The following is a 19912-nucleotide window of genomic DNA, read 5'->3' on the forward strand; positions in this document are numbered from 1 at the left end:
ATCAAATCCATGTCTCTGCATTGACAGGAGGATGCTTTACCACTGAGCCACCTGGGAAGCCCCCAACTCCAGTCCATGTGGCAAGAATCCAGACCTATGACCTGGATATATTCAAGTTGTCAGCTCCCATTCCCTTGGGACTCTGATCTATCCTACTAGCCTCTTGCCAAAGGCCTATAATATGATTAGCATTTAATGGGCACTGTATGTGCTGGGCACTTTAAAGTGGTGTGCCAGTATTATTTTATTTCATCTTTATTCAATAGGTATTTTCTTAGATAGATGGAGAAAGGGGCTCAAATGTTAAATTGTCTACACAGTAATGGGTGAGCCAGGACTTTCCTTAGCATTGCCTCTATGAATACTGCCTAACTCACAGATCCTTCTCGATCTACAAAAGTTCTTTGCCACTTCCTACAGAAGAATGGCAGGATTCCATGGCCATAGATCAGACAACTTTCTTTGCTTCCCAGATATGGTCTAGGCATAAGGTATACCAATGGAAGATACTGTTCCTGCTTTCATGCTACATCTGCTGCCAGAGGCAGTGGAAATCAGCCAAGTTGTGGCACCTTGCCTTGGAACCTATTTTCCATAGTACAGGATGAACATGCAGATGATTCATCACTATATTTTGTACTCTCTGTAGTGTTGCATTCTAGGTGTGTTATAGAAATGAAGATGGTATTTGACCTTCTCCTATTGTCCCCGGTGGCTCAGATAGTAAAGAATTTGCCTGCAATGCAGGAGACATGGGTTCCATCCCTGGACTAGGAAGATGCCCTGGAGGAGGGCATGGCAACCCACTCAAATATTCTTGCCCGGAGAATCCCCATGGACAGAGGAGCCTGGTGGACTACAGTTCACAGGGTCACAGAATTGGACACGACTGAGCCACTTAAGCACACTGGGGGTAAATATTGACCTAGAGAATATTTTGAGTCCACCGTTTTGACCCTGTCAATTTGCTCATAGATAGCTAGGTATGCAAAGTGATCGGAAATAAATGGAGGAACATGATTATTCCGTAGTTCACACCTTGACAACAGAACGACTCTGGAATATTTAGGGGTATTTGTTCACATTTTACCCATGAATTCAGTAAGATAATATAAACTATGTCTTTTACCCAGTTTATAGTGAATATTATGCGAGAACCTGTCAGTGGCTGAATCTATGCTTCTGCAAAGTTTGATCTAGGAAAAACTACACTTGGGAGAAGTAGTCACTACAATCAGAGTGACTTCGCTATAATGAGGAAAGTCTAATGTGGACAAAAGCTCAACGCCAAATCAAATATTTACTCAGATATGTTTGTACTTACATATACAAACACTAATCATGGAAAAATTGATAATATAAAATATAATTTAAAATAAAAATAGGAAGTCCTATAAGCCATCCTCACACACATCCTTTCTATGACGGGGGAGATGGTTGGCTGAGGACCTTCATTCCACAGTAGGGAGCAAAGCCAAACAATTGTTCGTTAATGAAGCTCAAATCATTACTACTTATTCCTCTGCTCTCCGTTTGTTCGCTATCTTTGGGTAGGTAAGGCAGTGTTTTCCATTTTTCTCTCCAAGTTCAACATCTTAAAGCCGGGCGGAATTCCCTCCCCCATCCAAGACACGAGTAATACAGGCAGTCAGCCCTAGAGGTCACCAAACGGTGAAGCCGGGTGGTGGGAGACTTTCCTTTTCCTCGCCGAGTCGGTCAGGGGGCGTCGTTTGTCGACTCTGTACAGACGAAGGTGAGGGGGGAGCGCTGAGGAACCGTGTCGTCGCCGCAGTCGCCCGCCCCTAGACTGCCGTCGTCGCTGGGCAACGCCTCCACCCCACCCCGGGCGAGCACGTGACGTATGCATCACGTGACGGCCCAGTCGGCGTCCTCCCGCGGAGGGGTGTAAACAGGCGCTGCGGTGGCCGAGCTGCAGCGTCTGCTGCGTCCGCGTCTCCGGCATGCTCCAGGCCGGCGGGGGCGGCCCTGCCGCGAGCTCAGCGCCCACTTGAGGTAATTCCTGCGGCCTTCAGGCCAGCGTACCCCGCGCCGCGCGCAGCAGCTGGTGCTAGGCGCCGTCGAGGCCAGCCGAACCACTGGCCCTAGCAGGGGGTGTGGCTGCCGACCGTGCGGTCCGCGACAGGTGGGCGGGTCGGGGGCGGCCGTTGAGGTCCGCGCTCCGTACCACCCTGGGCCAGGGCCCGGCGCGGAGCCGGTCGAAAGTAGGCAGGGACCCCGGGATGTGGGCTCTTCCGCCCAGGCTCTCTAGCGCTCTTGGATCCGGCCAAGCTGGGGGCCTCAAGAGCCATCGGGAGCTGAGGGCCCGGGGCTGCCAACGTGGAGTCCCAATTGAAGTCCTGCCCCCGACGGACTGTGAGACCTTGGGCAAGTCAGCCCTCCCCTCGGCCTGAGTTCCCACATCTGTAAAATGCAAGTCTGGACTAGATGATTTGTGAGGACCTTCCGTTTCTGACGTGTATGATCTCGGGAGAGACCTGCATACATTGCAGCTGCCAGAGAGAAAGGATAGGTAGATAGTTTGTCCTTTAATTTCTGAATTTCTGTTTGACTTTCAGTTTTTCATCTGACACGATTTGGATTGTTGTTCACTAGGGTGAAGTTTTTAATAGAAAACTTAGAGAAAGTCATAGTGGTGTATGTTACTTCCCCCGCCCCCGGCAACAGAACCTTCTTTCTTAAAATCTTGTTTGGGACCCTGATAACGTCAAAAGCAAAATCTTTATCTGCCTACTGCCTTCCTCCCCCTTCCCCGGTTCCCATTACCCCTGAGGCCCCCAGAGATCCCAGGTTGAGAAGTGCTGTTACAGAGCGACTGTTTTATGTATTTGTTAATATGATGGGATCCGGAAGATGACTGTAATGAGTATATGAAGTTCTCTATTTTTTCCTTTGATTTTGTCCAGCTCTATGTCTTGTAGTATGTTCCGCGTATATAGTGGAAGCAGGCCCTAGATTTCCTAGAAAGACCTTTCTGTTTCCATCTTTTGTTGCATCCCCGTCCCGGGAAAGGAAGCGTGTTGTGATAGTGAGACCTCATGCCTTTTTGCTGGTTTAGCTTGGACACAATGGGAATGGAGGACTTTGCGAGACTTTTGAGACCAACTGAATGCACTAGGATATTTCCTCTGAAAAATAGGAAAGTTGGGAGAGTATAGGAATTAAAATTGTTAGAGCCATGGACTAATGTGAACACATTCCAAATTTGGAACCCTGGGGCAAGAGACTTTTGGATTGTGAGAGAATTATGTTTGGGACAAAAGAAGGTCCTGTTTCATGTAGTGAGTGAACATAAACAGAATCTGAGGTGGTGGTGTGTAGGCAGAAAGATTGCCAGGAGGATTTTTTTTTAAGCTAAGAGAGATAGTTTCCTATTATTTTGTTGTTGTTGTGTTGTTTGTCCATTCTTTTTTTTTTTTTTAATTTTTATTTACTTTTGACTGTGCCTAGTCTTCGTTGCTGCAAGTGGACTTCCTCTTGTTGCAGTGAGGGGGCGCTATTGTCTAGTTGCAGTATGGGAACTTCTCATTGCAGTGACTTCTCTTGTGGAGCCCAGGTTTTGGGGAGCATGGGCTTCAGTAGGGCTTCAGAAGTTGCAGCGCGTGAGCGCGATAGTTGCAGCCCTGGAGCTCTAGAGCAGAGGCTCAATAGTTGTGGCGCCCTGGCTTCGTTGCTCTGTGTGGTGTGTGGGATCTTCCCGGACCAGGGATCAAACCTGTGTCTCCAGCAATGGCAGGCAGATTCTTTACCACTGAACCACCAGGGAAGCCCTCCTACTTTGTTTTTGAAGACTAAAGTTGGTAAGTGTATTAAAATTCAGTTTATTATTAAAAGTGGAAGACCATAGTTGCAAGCTTGTCTGCTTGGTGCTTCAGTGAGGTGTATGAAAATTGGCGGTCTAGTGGACCATAAGTGGAACCCAAGGTGACCCTTGTAGGTTTGTGTTTTCTTGTTTCAAAGCAGACTCACTTCCTTGATCTTTGGCTTAAGTTTAGGCAAGTCACTTCCCTTCTTGGGGTCATAGTTTCTTTTACTAAGTGAGGAAATTGGACTGATTTTGGCTTCCCTCAGGGTTGCCAGATAAAATACAGGACACCCAGTTAAATTTGAAGTTCACTAAACAATGGGTAAGTTTTTAGTATAAGTATTGCATAGGGCTTGCTTTACTAAAAATTCATTGTTTATCTAAAACTTAACTTGGGTCTACTGTATTTTTATTTGCTAGATCTGACAACCTTAGCTCCAGCATTTTTGTCTTCTTTAAATTAGCTCCAGCATTTTTGTCTTCTTTAAATTAGTTCTAGATCTGACAACCTTAGCTCCAGCATTTTTGTCTTCTTTAAATTAATTCCAGATGCATAGACAGGGGTGAATTGATTCAAGCAGTCAAGACCCCTTGTTTGTTATCTGTAGCAGTGTCTAGTTCTTGAAGAATTGCTCTAATTGGCTTCTCTCCCCCCCCCCCCCCCCCCCATGTAGCAGTTCCCTTTCTGCTATAATCACATACTTTTTAGGTTTATGTTCTTGGTTGTAAACAATTTAAATAACTGAAAGAAAAAAATGTTGCCAGAATTTCTAAAAGCAACAATATTGGGTCACGAAATGATATATACTGTTTTTTTCCTAGAAAAAGTGCTTTACAATCCCACTTATTCTCCAGTTATCTGACTGACTTGAAGACATTTTTCCAAAGCAGTGGACTGCTCCAGTAGTAAATAATCCTTCAGGAAGTCCTTAGGCCTTTTGCTTTGGCTGCCTGTGAGTATGGAAGTGAGCAATATAGGGCACTGTAGACATTTGTTTTAACTGTTTATCAGTTTTGTGTTGTTTTGAAGATTTTTAATGTTGAAATTCTTTTTTAAGGAGTATAATTTTTAACTCTTCATTTTTGAGGATTAAAAAAAAAAATAAAACCAGCTAGGCCTGATCTAGTTTCTCTGCTCAACTCATTCTGAAATTCCTGAAGTTTCTAATTCATGTTTTCATTAAACAGCCAATAACAGCAAAAGCATGGGTGCCGCCTTTGAGCCAGGCTGATGTGATCAGTGTTCTAGTTCTTCAGGTGCTTAATCTGATAGAGGAGTTTAATCATGTGCAATCCAGGGATACTGTGATGAGGACCTTGAAGTGATACAAATGTTGTGGAAGTTGAGAGGAGGATCCTTACCCACCAGGTTAGATTGAATGGCATAACTTCCCAGAGGAGGTGGTATTTAATCCGAGTCATGGAGGTTGAGGTGGGGTCAGGAAGACAGGCTTACAGAAGGGTGGGAAGATGCTGGAAAGTGCAGGGGAATCCTTCTCAGTTCTACAAAGCATACACTTTGTTGAATTGGAAATAGTTGATAATTTTGTTTACATGTAGTTTTTGATTCATTGTGATACTCGTCATCTGCATTCAGTTTATTAGCATGGCACTGCTTCAGTGTGTATCTCTGTATTACAAAGACCTTCAGATGTCAGTGTAGCTCTTTGGGAGAATGTTTATGAAATATGTCACTCTTGAAACCGTATGAATGAGGAACTCACAGTGAATTTTGAAATTTTATTTTAAGTGAAGACATGTTTCAAAAAATTTTAAGGATTTTCTCTATATTTTTCTTACTTTTTAAAAAATGCAAAAGATTTATATTTATTAACATTAAAAGATACCTGGGGGGGAAAAAAGATACCTGAGACAGTGTATGAAAAATGTAGACCATAGAAGTTTTCTTGTATGTTTTCTTTTTGAAAGTTTTATGGTTTTAGGTCATATATTCATATATTTAAATTGTGATCTATTTTGGGGGGCTGATGGAGGTGTGAGGTGTGGGTTTGGGTTCATTATTTTCCTTTATGGATACACAGTTGTTTTTGTATATTTGTTGAAAAGATTATCCTTTCGCTATTGAATTTCTCCATCCTTTGCCCACTGAATTTCATTTCTGTTGGAAATTAGCTGACGATACATGTGTGTGGTTCGTTTCTGGACCCTGTCTCCTCTTGATTTGTTATGTCCTTATGTCAGTACCATATTGTCTGCCTTACTGTGGCTTTATGTATGATTTGAAATTGGTCAGTATAAATCCTCCAGCTTTGTTCATTATTATCAAAACTGTTTCAGGTATTTTAGGTTTTATGTATTTTCATAAATATTTTAAAATTGGCTTGTTAGTTTCAAAACTTCTTGGAATTTCAATTGCAGTTGCCTTGAGTTTCTGGATCAATTTGTAGAAAATTGCTATCTTAATAGTGAATTTCCCAATCTGTCATTTATTTAATTCTTCAATATTTTGCAACATGTTTTTAGTTTTTAGTGTATGCAGGTCCTGTACATATTTTGTCAAATTTATATCTTCAATATTTTATGGTTTTTTATGTCATTATAAATGGATTTAAAAAGTAACTGTCCACTTTTTCATTGCTAATATGTAAAAATGCATTGGTTTTGTATATTCCCTCTGTATCTCACAGCATTTCTAAATTCACTTATTATTTCTAGTAGTCTCTAGGTCCGTTTTTCAGGATTTTCTTTGTATATAATCATTGAATAAAGACAGTTTTACTAATTCATTTCTACTCATTACTTCTTGCCTTCCCTCCTGCCTTTCTCTTTTTTTCTTTTTTGCCTGAGTGGCTAAACCTGGCTAGGACCTCAAGTCCAATATCATGCTAGAAGTGGTAAGCAGATATCCATATTTTGTTTCCAGTCTCAGGAGTAAACATTCAGCCATATACATGATACAAAATAAAGCACTAACTATAAAATTTTTAATGTTAAATTAGGCTTAATAAAAATTAAAAGCTTATATACTTTAAAATTTAAATTTTCTGTACTGTTTTAGGGCTTCCCAGGTGGCACAGTGATAAAGCATCTGCCTGCCAGTGCAGGAGATGCAGGAGGCGATGATTCAGTCCCTGGGTCAGGAAGATCCCCTGGAGGAGGAAATGGCAACCCTCTCCAGTATTCTTGCCTGGAGAATCCCATGGACAGAGGAGCCTTGCGGGCTACAGTCCATGGGGTCGTAAAGAGTCGGACACTACTGAGTGACTGAGCATGTACACATGTAGTGTTTTAAGAAAAGGGAAACACATGCTCCAGTTGGGAACAGATATTTGCGATTCATATATCTGACAAAGAACCTTTATCCAGTGTATAGAAAGGACCTCCATAATCAATAATGAGCTTCCCTGGTGGTTTAGTGGTAAAGAATCCACCTGCCAATTCAGGAGACATGGGTTTGAGCCCTCGTTTGGAAAGATTCCCCTGGAGAGGGAAGTGGCAACCCACTCCAGTATTGTTGCCTGGAAAATCCTATAGACTGAGGATCCTGGCCAATTACAGTCCATTGGGTTGCAAAAGAGCTGGACGTGACTTAGTGACTAATCAACAACAATAATCAATAATAAAAAGGTAGACAGCGCCCAAATAGCAACATTTGTAAAAGATTTGGACAGACACTTCACAAAAGAAGACATTTAAATTTTTTGATAGGCACTTTAAAAATTCTCAACGTATCTAGTAATTTATGGAAATGGAAATAAAAATGAACAGCTGTTTGCCTACAGGAGTGGTTAAAATTTGTAAGACTGACAGTAGCAAGTGTTGGTCAGGATGCAGAACAACTAAAACTTGCATAAATTGCTAGTAGGATTGTATAATGATACAGAAATTTTGAATAACAGTGTGGCAGTTTTCTGTTAAAGTTACATATACTCAAAAAAAAAAAAAAAAGAAATATACTCTATGGTCCAGCAATTCTATCCCTGATTATAAAATAAAAACTTAATATCACAAATGACTTACACCTCAATGTTTAGAGATCAAAACTGGAAATAGGCCAAATGTCTTTTAATGACTCCCTTACAAATGAAGTACTACTCAGCAGTATAAAGGGAATTACTGATAGTGTAAATTTTACGCTGAACAAAAGCCCCACACAAAAGAATGCATACTGTATAATTCCATTCACGTTGATCCTAAGCCAGCAAAACTAATCTATAATAAAGCAGTTTAATGATTACTTGCAGTCAGAGGTGAGGGAATTGACTGCAGAGGCACAGGAAAGAACTTTTTGTGGTGATGAAAATGTTTTGTCTGAATTTTGATTGGGTAGTTGTTACACTACATACACTTTTGTCAAAGCTTTTCCAACACTTAATATGGGTTCATTTCATGTAAAGTGTAACTTAATACACTTGATTTTTAAAAAGCAGGGGTCTAAACAGCATTTATAGAATAAGCAAATATATTTGTGTATATGTAATGATTTTATTTAAAATACTTTAGTGTGTAAACACATGTACATGCAATGTCCTGAAGCATGTCAGATTTTTAGCAATTGTGTCTTGATGGTGGAATTTTAGGTGATTAAAAAAAATGATTGGACTTCTATATATTATTTGAATTATTTTTTCAATGAACTTATCTTGACAAAAGAAAAGGAAGGATTGTTTTTTGTCATGTAGATATTTTATTCCTGGATGATTTTGTCCTCTAAATACTGAATAAACATAGTAATAATTCTAAACTATGTTTTAGATTAAACACTATTACTCTGTAATCAGTACCAGTTAAGACAAAAACCTTTTGTTACCTTCATTATCCCTTGGTTTCCCCTTCACCCCATCCTCTTACCTCCCCACAGACATGACTGCTACTCTTAAGATTTATGTTCATTATTTCTTTTTTTAAAATAGTTTTACCACATGTGCACCTCTAAGCCTTGTTGTTTCTGTCCATGCACTGTTGAACTTCTAACTAGAATTATCCTGAGTGTACACTTTTGTCACTTGCTTTCTTATCTTACATAACATGACTTGACATTCATCTGTATATTCATGTGTGGTCGTAGGTCATTGATTTTCATTGTTGTATTGCATTATTTTATATAAATATTCCACCATTTTACCTTTATACTTTTGATGAATGAATAGGTTGTTGATTTTTTTTTTTTTTTTTTTTTGTCATGAGCAGTGGTGATTTGAACATTTTGTGTGTGTCTTCTGGTACACATGGGCAAGACTTTCTCTGAATATATAATTACTTCTAACCATAGCTGCTGGGTTGTAGAGTAATGCATTTCTTCAGCTTTTCTAGAAGTATTTGTTTTTTATTGAACTCTAATGAATTACCACAAACTTTAGAGGCTTAAACCGAGACATGTTTTAATCTCATAGTTCTGTAGGTCAGAAGTGAGTTTGGCTTGCCTGGGTTATCTGCTTTTTGTCTTAGAAGGCTGAAATCAAGTTGAGTGGGTGAGTACATGCTGAGTCGCTTCAGTTGTGTCTGACACTGTGTGACCCCTTGGACTGTAGCCCTCCAGGCTCCTCTGTTCATGGGTTTCTCCAGGCAAGAATACTAGAGTGGGTTGCCGTGCCCTTCTCCAGGGGATCTTCCCCACCCAGGGATGGAACCCTCTTCTCTTATGTCTCCTGCATTGGCAGGGGAGTTTTTTCCCACTAGCGCCACCTCGGAAGCCCCCAGGTTGGGTACATTTATTCGTAATTAATCCAACTCTTCCCCTATTATTAGTGGATATTTATTATGCTCTGACTTTTCTCTTTTTTAACAGTATTGCACTAACCATTCTTGTGTAAATGTCTTTGAATATTTGTGGGAGTGTTCTTGTAGTATAGAATGCTAAAAGTGGAATTGTCTGGTTAAGGGGATTTAAATTGAGTAGTGGTAGTGTCTCAGTTTTTATTTCATCTGCATTTCCCTGATAATGTTGAACTTTTCCCCGTTTTTTTTGCCCATACTATCTATTGCCAATCTCTTTATTTTTCTGTATTTTAAAATTAATGTTTAAATTTTTATCACAGTAATACTTGGATATTGTTTAAAAATAGTAAGCATAAATGCTTGTAATGAAAAACAGAGGCACCTTTTGTTTTCTTGTTTGTTATGGTGGTTACCTCCATATTCCATAACTTAATGCTTATCTCACTGTTAATGATTTATCAACTTTAAATGTTAGGCATTGCCGTCCTGTTTTGAGAATGTGGGCGTCTTGAACTCTCCTCACTTACCTTTTCTCCATTTCAATTATGGTTATAGGCCTATTTTTATTGAAATCAGTAATTAGTATTTGCTGCTGCTAAGTCACTTCAGTCGTGTCCGACTCTTTGCAACCCCATAGACGGCAGCCCACCAGACTCCCCCATCCCTGGGATTCTCCAGGCAAGGACACTGGAGTGGGTTGCCATTGCCTTCTCCAATTAGTATTTAGTCACTGACTAAACTCTTTTTAAACTATAGAGCCAAATTGTAGTCTGTGACTACATTTCCTTTCTTCAGTTCAGTTGCTCAGTCGTGTCTGACTCTTTGACACCCCATGGACGGCAGCACGCCTGGCTTCTCTGTCCATCACCAACTTGCTCAAACTCATATCTGTTGAGTTGATGATGCCATCCAGTCGTCTCATCCTCTGTCATCCCTTTCTCCTCCTACTTTCAGTCTTTCCCAGCATCAGGGTCTTTTCCAATGAGTCAGTTCTTCACATCAGGTGGCCAAAGTATTGGAGCTTCAGCTTCAGCATCAGTCCTTCCAGTGAATATTCAGGACTGATTTCCTTTAGGATGGACTGGTTGGATCTCCTTGCAGTCCAAGGGACTCTCAGGAGTCTTCTCCAACACCACAGTTTAAAAGCATCAGTTCTTCAGCACTCAGCTTTCTTTATGGTTCAGCTCTCGCATCCATATATGACTACTGGAAAAACCATAGCTTTGACCAGATGGACCTTTGTTGACAGAATAAAGTTGTTACCTCACTTTTTTACATACATTCCATTTTTCATATACCTTTTCATAGACATATTATTACTTTTAACAGATGCTGTATCACATCATCTGTAATATCACCTTTCCTGTCAATCTATACTCTCCTGGATATTTTTCCTTGTAAAGCCTTTCATCATCTTGCTTTAATGTGAATCTGAATTCTCTAGTCTTACTGCTCAGTCCCTGTGGGAGGCCTTTTCTCTGGGTCATTCAATTTCTCCAGAGAATCTGTTCTCCCACTGTGTATTCGTCTTGGTAGTTGAAGGCTCTTGCTTTTCACAGAGTATTCCATAGACTGTCCACATTAGTATCATCTCAGTGCTTATTCAAGATGTAGGATCTCAGACCACATCATGAACCTGCGTCAGAACAAGATGACTTATTTGCAGCAACATTTTTGAAAGTGCTAGCCTGTGCTATGGCAACAGCGATAATAGCAACAAAATATTTTTTGTTATGCAAAGTCTTAACACAAGTTGGATGTAACTCCTCCCTCTGTAGCTGTACCATCTGACTTTCAAGATGGCAGTAGAAGAGAGCTGGAGGAACTCAATGAATGTTTTTAAAGGCCAGGTCTAGAAGTGGCTAGTGTTACTCTTCCCATATTATATTGGTCAGAAATCAGTCACATTAACTCTAACATAATTGCAAGTGAGACTGGCAAATATAGTCTTCCAGTTGGCCCAGAAACAGGGAACAGTGTAGTGGATAAGTAGCACTGACTTTTCTTCAGTTGTCCATTCTGGTCCCCAAACTGTTTCATTCTCAGTTCAAAGTATGGGCATACCTTGGACATATTGTGGGTTCGGTTCTAGACCAAGGCAATAAAGGAAATGTTGAGATAAAACAAATCACTTTTTTTTTTTTGGTTTCCCAAAGCACATAAAGGTTATGTTTATGCTATACTGTAATCTGTTAAGTATGCAAGAGCATACTCATAATACTATCTAAAAACAATTTACATACCTTAATTTAAAAATAACCTATCGCTAAAATGTGCTTACCATCATCTGAGCCCCCAGTGAGTCACAGTCTGTTTCCTGGTGGAGGGTCTTGCCTTGATGTTGATGGCTACAGCTGACAATGACGGAGGCATCTCTGAATCTGAGTGGCTGTGGCAGTTTCTTAAAATAAGACAGCAATGGAATTTGCTGCTTTGATCGACTCTTCCTTCCATGACCCATTTCTCTGTAGCATGCAGTGCAGTTTGATAACATTTCATCCTCATTAGAACATCTTTCAAAATTGGAGTCCATCCTCTTAAACCTTTGCCACTGCTTTATTAACTAAGTGTATGTAACATTCTAAATCCTTTGTTGTCATTTCAGCAGTTCAACGGCATCTTCACCAGGAGTAGATTTCATCCCAAGATACCACTTTCTTTGCTCATCCATAAAAGTAACTCTTCCATTAAAGTTTTGTCATGCATGTGTGCTAAGTCACTTCAGTCATGTCTGACTCTGTGCAACCCCGTGGACTATAGCCTTCCAGCCTTCTCCGTCCATGGGATTTCCCAGGCAAGAATACTGGAGTGGGTTGCCGTTTCCTTCTCCAGGGGATCTTCCCGACTTGTGGATTGAACCCCTGTCTGTGTGTCTTCTGCATCAGCACGTTGGTTCTCTACCACTAGTGCCACTTGGGAATACAATGCCAACTTGCAAACTCTCCTTAATTTTGATAAAGTTGATCAACTTCCAAATGCCCTGTAATTCTTTCCATGAATCATGAATGTTTTTAGTGATTCTAGAATGATGAGATCCTTTCTAGAAGGTTTTCAGTTTTGCCCAGATGTAGCAAAGGAATCACTGTCTATGGCTGCTGTAGCCTTCTGAGATGTATTTCTTAAATAATGAGATTTGAAAGTCAAAATGACTCCTTAATCTATGAGCTGCAGAATGGATGTGTTAATGGTCATGAAAACAACAATACAATGATCTCATTACAGTATACCTCCCCCAGTGCTCTTGTGTAACCAAGTGTGTTGTCAAAGAGCAGTAGTATTTTGAAAGGAATCTCTTTTCCTGGACATTGGGTCTCAATAGTGGGCTTGAAATATTTAGTAACATGTTGTGAAGTGATGTGCTGTCACCCAGGCTTTGTTCTTCCATTTACAGAGCGCAGGCAGAGTAGACTTAGCATAATTCTTAGAGACCATAGGATTTTCATAATTGAGCATTGACTTTAATTAACTTAAAGTAACCAGCTGCAGTAGTCCCTAATAAGAGTGAGTCTGTCCTTGGAAGTTTTGAAACCAGGCATTGACTTCCTTCTAGCCATGAAAGTTTTGGATAGCATCTTCTTCCAATATAATGCTGTTTCATCTTCATTGAAATCTCTTATTTACTGTAGCAGGCTCATTAATTATCTGGATTAGGCATTGGCTTAAGAACATGTGGCTAGTTTGATCTTCTGTACAGACCACTAAAACTTTCTCCATGTCAGCAGTAAAGATATTTCTAGACAGTTCAGAGTACCAGTAGCCAAACATGTTTTTGGTTTTTGCTAGCAACAGCCAATAGTAAATAGCAGCCAATAGAAAATAAAATTTCATTTTCCAGTTGTTCCCCAAACAGTTTTAAAGTCATCATGTGTATGATCTGTTTTCTGAATTATAGCCATCAACAGATTTTGTAATTATTTTTGCAGTCACTAAAAGTGGATCATCATCTTTTCATCTTCTAATATGAAGTTTATCATTGCCTACAGAATGGTGACTAAGAAAATACAACTTGTTCAGGTTTTCATTATGATAGCACCCCACTTCTGGTAGCGGTTTCTTCTGGGGAGGTGGCCAAGGTACCAGTTGTTTTTTTTATCTCTGTTTTTAGCCAGTATTTTACTGCTACTCATAACCTGAGGCACAGGCTCTTTGGAATCTTATAGGTAAATTAGCTCATTATGTATCTTTATTTTTTTTTATTAGTTGGAAGCTAATTACTTCACAACATTTCAGTGGGTTTTGTCATACATTGATAGGAATCAGCCATAGAGTTACACGTATTCCCCATCCCGATCCCCCCTCCCACCTCCCTCTCCACCTGATTCCTCTGAGTCTTCCCAGTACACCAGGCCCGAGCACTTGTCTCATGCATGCCACCTGGGCTGGTGATCTGTTTCACCATAGATAATATACATGATGTTCTTTCAAAACATCCCACCCTCACCTTCTCCCACAGAGTTCAAAAGTCTGTTCTGTACTTCTGTGTCTCTTTTTCTGTTTTGCATATAGGATTATCGTTACCATCTTTCTAAATTCCATATATATGTGTTAGTATGCAGTAATGTTCTTTATCTTTCTGGCTTACTTCACTCTGTATAATGGGCTCCAGTTTCATCCATCTCATTAGAACTGATTCAAATGAATTCTTTTTAATGGCTGAGTAATATTCCATGGTATATATGTACCACAGCTTCCTTATTCACTCATCTGCTGATGGGCATCTAGGTTGCTTCCATGTCCTGGCTATTATAAACAGTGCTGCGATGAACATTGGGGTGCGTGTGTCTCTTTCAGATCTGGTTTCCTCAGTGTGTATGCCCAGTAGTCGTATTGCTGGGTCATATGGCAGTTCTATTTCCAGTTTTTTAAGAAATCTCCACACTGTTTTCCATAGTGGCTGTACTAGTTTGCATTCCCACCAACAGTGTAAGAGGGTTCCCTTTTCTCCACACCCTCTCCAACATTTATTTCTTGTAGACTTTTGGATAGCAGCCATCCTGACTGGCGTGTAATGGTACCTCATTGTGGTTTTGATTTGCATTTCTCTGATAATGAGTGATGTTGAGCATCTTTTCATGTGTTTGTTAGCCATCTGTATGTCTTCTTTGGAGAAATGTCTGTTTAGTTCTTTGGCCCATTTTTTGATTGGGTCATTTATTTTTCTGGCATTGAGCTTCAGGAGTTACTTATATATTTTTGAGATTAATCCTTTGTCTGTTTCTTCATTTGCTATTATTTTCTCCCAATCTGAGGGCTGTCTTTTCACCTTACTTATAGTTTCCTTTGTAGTGCAAAAGCTTTTAATTTTCATTAGGTCCCATTTGTTTATTTTTGCTTTTATTTCCAATATTCTTGGAGGTGGGTCATAGAGGATCTTGCCGTGATTTATGTCGGAGAGTGTTTTGCCTATGTTCTCCTCTAGGAGTTTTATAGTTTCTGGTCTTACATTTAGATCTTTAATCCATTTTGAGTTTATTTTTGTGTATGGTGTTAGAAAGTGTTCGAGTTTCATTCTTTTACAAGTGGTTGACCAGTTTTCCCAGCACCACTTGTTAAAGAGGTTGTCTTTTTTCCATTGTATATCCTTGCCTCCTTTGTCAAAGATAAGGTGTCCATAGGTTCGTGGATTTATTTCTGGGCTTTCTATTCTGTTCCATTGATCTATATTTCTGTCTTTGTGCCAGTACCATACTGTCTTGATGACTGTGGCTTTGTAGTAGAGTCTGAAGTCAGGCAGGTTGATTCCTCCAGTTCCATTCTTCTTTCTCAAGATTACTTTGGCTATTCGTGGTTTTTTGTATTTCCATACAAATTGTGAAATTATTTGTTCTAGTTCTGTGAAAAATACCGTTGGTAGCTTCATAGGGATTGCATTGAATCTATAGATTGCTTTGGGTAGAATAGCCATTTTGACGATATTGATTCTTCCAATCCATGAACACGGTATGTTTCTCCATCTGTTTGTGTCCTCTTTGATTTCTTTCATCAGTGTTTTATAGTTTTCTATGTATAGGTCTTTTGTTTCTTTAGGTAGATATACTCCTAAGTATTTTATTCTTTTTGTTGCAACGGTGAATGGTATTGTTTCCTTAATTTCTCTTTCTGTTTTTTCATTGTTAGTATATAGGAATGCAAGGGATTTCTGTGTGTTAATTTTATATCCTGCAACTTTACTATATTCATTGATTAGCTCTAGTAATTTTCTGGAAGAGTCTTTAGGGTTTTCTATGTAGAGGATCATGTCATCTGCAAACAGCGAGAGTTTCACTTCTTCTTTTCCTATATGGATTCCTTTAACTTCTTTTTCTGCTCTGATTGCTGTGGCCAAAACTTCCAACACTATGTTGAATAGTAGTGGTGAGAGTGGGCACCCTTGTCTTGTTCCTGATTTCAGGGGAAATGCTTTCAATTTTTCACCATTATGTATCTTTATTATTTCATATACTTTTATTATGACTTTCTCCATCTTGCTAATTTAATTACTATTCCCATATTTTCTGTCTTTAAAAAACAGTTGAAATCATTTTCATCTGCTTGAATGCTCTCTTACCTCATTTGTGGCCTTGTGATTTGTCTTTTTTCTTTCCTTTTTAAAAATTTTAATTTTTCATTTTGAGATAAATGTAGGTTGATATGCAGTTGTAAGAAATAATGTAGAGAGATCCTGTTTAAGAGATCCAGTTTTCCTCAAAGTTAACAGCTTGCAAAATTTTAGTACAATATCATGACTGTAATATTGACATCTGTGTAGTTCAGATGTAGAATATGTCTGTCATCACAAGGATCCTTTATGTTATTCTTTGTAATTCCCCCTACTCTCCCTACTCCCACTGACGTCTTAACCTCTGGCAACCTCTAATCTCTTTTCCTGCTTCTATATTTTGTCTTTTCAAGGATGTTCTGTGAATGAAATATACATTGTGTGACCTTTTCAGATAGGCTTTTATCACAGCATAATTCTCTGGAGATTGCTCATGGTTGTTTCATGTCCAAATAGTTCTTTTTTATTCGTTTTTTATTTCCAAGTAGTATTCTGTGATATGAATGTGTCATAGTTTGTTGAATCATTCACCTGCTGAAGAACATCTAGTTGAATAAAGCTGTTGCTAACATTTGTGTGCACGTTTTCTGGTAATCATATTACTTCATTTCTCTGGTATAAAAGCCCTGGAGTGCAGTTGCTGGGCTGTATGATAGTCACCTGGTTTAAGAAGTTGCCCAAGTGTTTTCCAGAGAGAATGTACCATTTTACATTCCTACCAGTACTGAAAGGATGATTCAGTTTCTCCTTATCCTTGCCCACGTTTTGGTGTTGGCACCATTTCTTGTTTTAGTAATTCTGGTAGATATGTAATGATACTTCATTGTGATTTTCACTTGCTTTTCCCTAATCGCAGAGTTGGACATCACTGAGTGACTGAACAACAGCAATGGCTAGTAAGATTGAACATATTTTGATGTGTTTGTCACTTGTATATTCTCTCAGTGAAAGTCTCTTCATGTCTTCTGCCCATTTACTAATTGGATTTTTGTTGTTAACTTTTGAGAGTCCTTTATATACAATATTTTAGATACTAGTGCTTTGTCAGTGGTTTGTAAATATTTTCTCTCAGTCTGTGGCTTATCTTTTCACCCTTTGAAGTTCAATTTATAAATTTTCCCAGTTGGGAATCATGTCTTTGGTGTCAAGTTTAATAACTGTCTAGCCCTAAATACTAAAGATTTTTTAAAATGCTTTTTTTCTCCCTAAAAGCTTTTTAGTTTCAGGTTGCACATATAAGTGAATGAACTGTTTCAGTTAAGGTATTGAAACTTCACTTGACGTTATTTTTTTTTCCTTATTGCTTTGGCACCATTGGTTTAAAAGTTATTTTTCCTTCATTGAATTGCTTAATCAAAAATCATTTGGGCATATTTGTGTGGGTCTATTCATGTGTTATCTATTCTATTCCATTGAATTGTATGTCTCTCTCTCTGCTAATGCCACACAGTCTTGATTAGGGTTGCTGTATGTTGTCTTTCAGTAGCTAAGTTGCGTCCTACTTTTTGTGACCCTGTAGACTGCAGCATTCCTGGGCTCCCTGTCTCACCATCTCTTGGAGTTTGCTCAAACTCACATCTGTTGAGTCAGTGGTATTATCCAGTCCTCTCATCCTCTCTTGCCCAATTTTTCTCCTGCCCTCAATCTTTCCTGTGAGTTGGCTCTTCACCTCAGGTGGCCAGAGTATTGGAGCTTCAGTTTCAGCATCAGTCCTTCCAGTGAATATTCAGGGTTGATTTCCTTTAAGATTATCTGGTTTGATCTCCTTGCTGTCCAAGGGACTCTCAAGAGTCTTCTCCAGCACCACAATTTGAAAGCATCAGTTCTTTGGCACTCAGTCTTCTTTATGCTCCAGCTCTTACATCTGTACATTATTGCTGGAAAAACCATAGCTTTGACTCTACAGACCTTGTCTTGAATTCAGTAGACTGAATTCTCCCATTCTATTATCTTTCAAAGGTGGTTTAGCTTTTGTCTTTCCATATACATTTAAAAATATTTGTGTCTGTGTCTACAAAAGTCTTTAAAAGAATTTAACAGGAATCTTGAGTTAGTGTATTCATTAGGGAATAATAGACATTGTTATTTTGTTGAGCCTTGTTCATGAACACAGTTATTTATTACTTTTTTATTCTCTTAATTTCTTTCACAAGCATTTTATAGTTTTCAGCATAGAAGATCTTTCTTACATTTACGCCTAATATGCTGTTTTTTCCATGATTGTAAATGATGTTGTGTTTTTAATTTCCATGTCCTTGTTTTCATTGCTAGTATTTAGAAGTACAGATAATTTTTGTATGTTTATTTTGTATCCTGCAACTTTGCTGAATTTTGTTAATCTGGGAGTTGTTTTTTTTTTTGGTAGTTTCGTTAGGATGTTCTTTGTAATCTGAAAATAGGTGCAGTTTTATTTGTTTCTTTCTAACCTGTGTGCCTTTTATTTCTTTTCTTGCTCTACTGCATTGGCTAGAACTTCTAGCACTATATAAAATAAGAGTTGCTTTTTCCCCAATCTTAGGGGCAGAGCAGTGATTTTTTTCATCATTAAGTGTAATGTTAGTTGTAGGTTGTTTTTTTTTTTTTTTATGGTAGATGCTCTTTTTCAAATTATGTTCTTTTTTATTCCTATTTTTCTGAGACTTTTTAAAAAAGTCATGAATTGATGTTGAATTCTGTCATACGCTTTTTCTTTATTGGTATCATCCTATGATTTTATTCATTAGCCTCTTAACACTGTAGATTACACTGATTAATTTTTTTTTAAAAAGTTTTTATTGAAGTTAATTTGCAATGTTGTGTTACTTTCTGCTTATGTATACTTTCTATTGTGTTACTTTCTGTATAACTGATTCACTTTGCTGTACAAAGTGAATCAGTTATATAGCATATAACATATATCCAGTCTTTTTAAAGATTTCCCCATATAGGTCATTACAGAGTGTTGAGTGCAGTTCTGTGTGATATATAGTAGGTCCTTATTTGTTACCTGTTTTATGTATTGTAGTGTGTATATGTCAGCCCCAATCTCCCAATTTATCCCTTCTCCTGATTAATTTTCAAAAATTGAAAAAATCTTGTATCCTTGAGATAAGCCTCGGTTGATCATGGTTTATAATTCTTTTTGTATTTGCTGAATTCTGTTTGCTAATACCTTAAGGATTTTTCTTTCTGTTCAGAGAACTTCCTTTAGCCATTTCATCCTTTCAGGGTACATCTGCTGGTGTCACTGTCTCTTAGTTTACTTTTATCTCAAATGTCTTGATTTCCTCTTCCTCTTTGAAGGATATTTTTATTGGATATTGGGCTCTGAGTTGACAGTTCTTTTCTTTCAGTACTTGAAAACTGTTCTGTCTTTCTGACCTCTCTATATTCTGATGAAATATATGCTGCCATTTAAATAATTTTTCCCCTATAGGTAAGGTGTTATTTCTGTCTCATTGCTTTCAAGATTTTTTTTTCCTTTAGTGTTCAGAAGTTTAACTGTTTACATGTCTTACTGAGGATTTCTTTGAGTTTATCCTGTTTGCTCAGATGTTTGCTCAGAATCTTGAGTCTGTAAATGTATCTTTTACATTTTGAATACTTTTGAATACTTTCAGCCATTATTTCAAGTACTTTTCAGCTCAGTTCTCTCCAATGACATGAATGTTAACTCTTGAGTTATAGACCCACAGGTCCCTGAGGCTGTGTTCATTTTTCTTTTGCGGTCTATTTTTCTCTTTGTCATTCAGATTGGGTAGTTTCTATTTGTCTATCTTCTGGGTTACTGCTTTTTTCTGTCTACACCATTCTGCTGGTTTTTATATTTTGGTAATTGTATTTTTCAGTTCTGAAATTTCCTTTTGGCTCTTCTTTATATCTTTGCTGAGCAT

At 38.6% G+C, this 19912-nt stretch overlaps 1 protein-coding gene across 4 annotated transcripts in view; it reads left to right on the plus strand.

The window, feature by feature from the left end:
- The first annotated feature begins 1889 nt into the window (after positions 1–1889).
- The window catches only part of MARCHF8 (membrane associated ring-CH-type finger 8), a 106722-nt gene continuing 88699 nt past the window's right edge, over positions 1890–19912 (plus strand). For 2 of the 4 annotated variants that reach the window (XM_065922800.1, XM_065922796.1), the window contains exon 1: positions 1896–2013. The gene's annotated coding sequence lies outside the window, so the exon portion shown is untranslated. Of the gene's footprint in view, positions 2014–2381; positions 2531–19912 lie in introns of those variants that run through there. The other 2 variants (XM_065922797.1, XM_065922798.1) reach the window with 2 other exon arrangements.

Source organism: Muntiacus reevesi, chromosome 2 (genome assembly GCF_963930625.1).
Source record: "Muntiacus reevesi chromosome 2, mMunRee1.1, whole genome shotgun sequence".
In the NCBI taxonomy this organism is placed as follows: domain Eukaryota; kingdom Metazoa; phylum Chordata; class Mammalia; order Artiodactyla; family Cervidae; genus Muntiacus; species Muntiacus reevesi.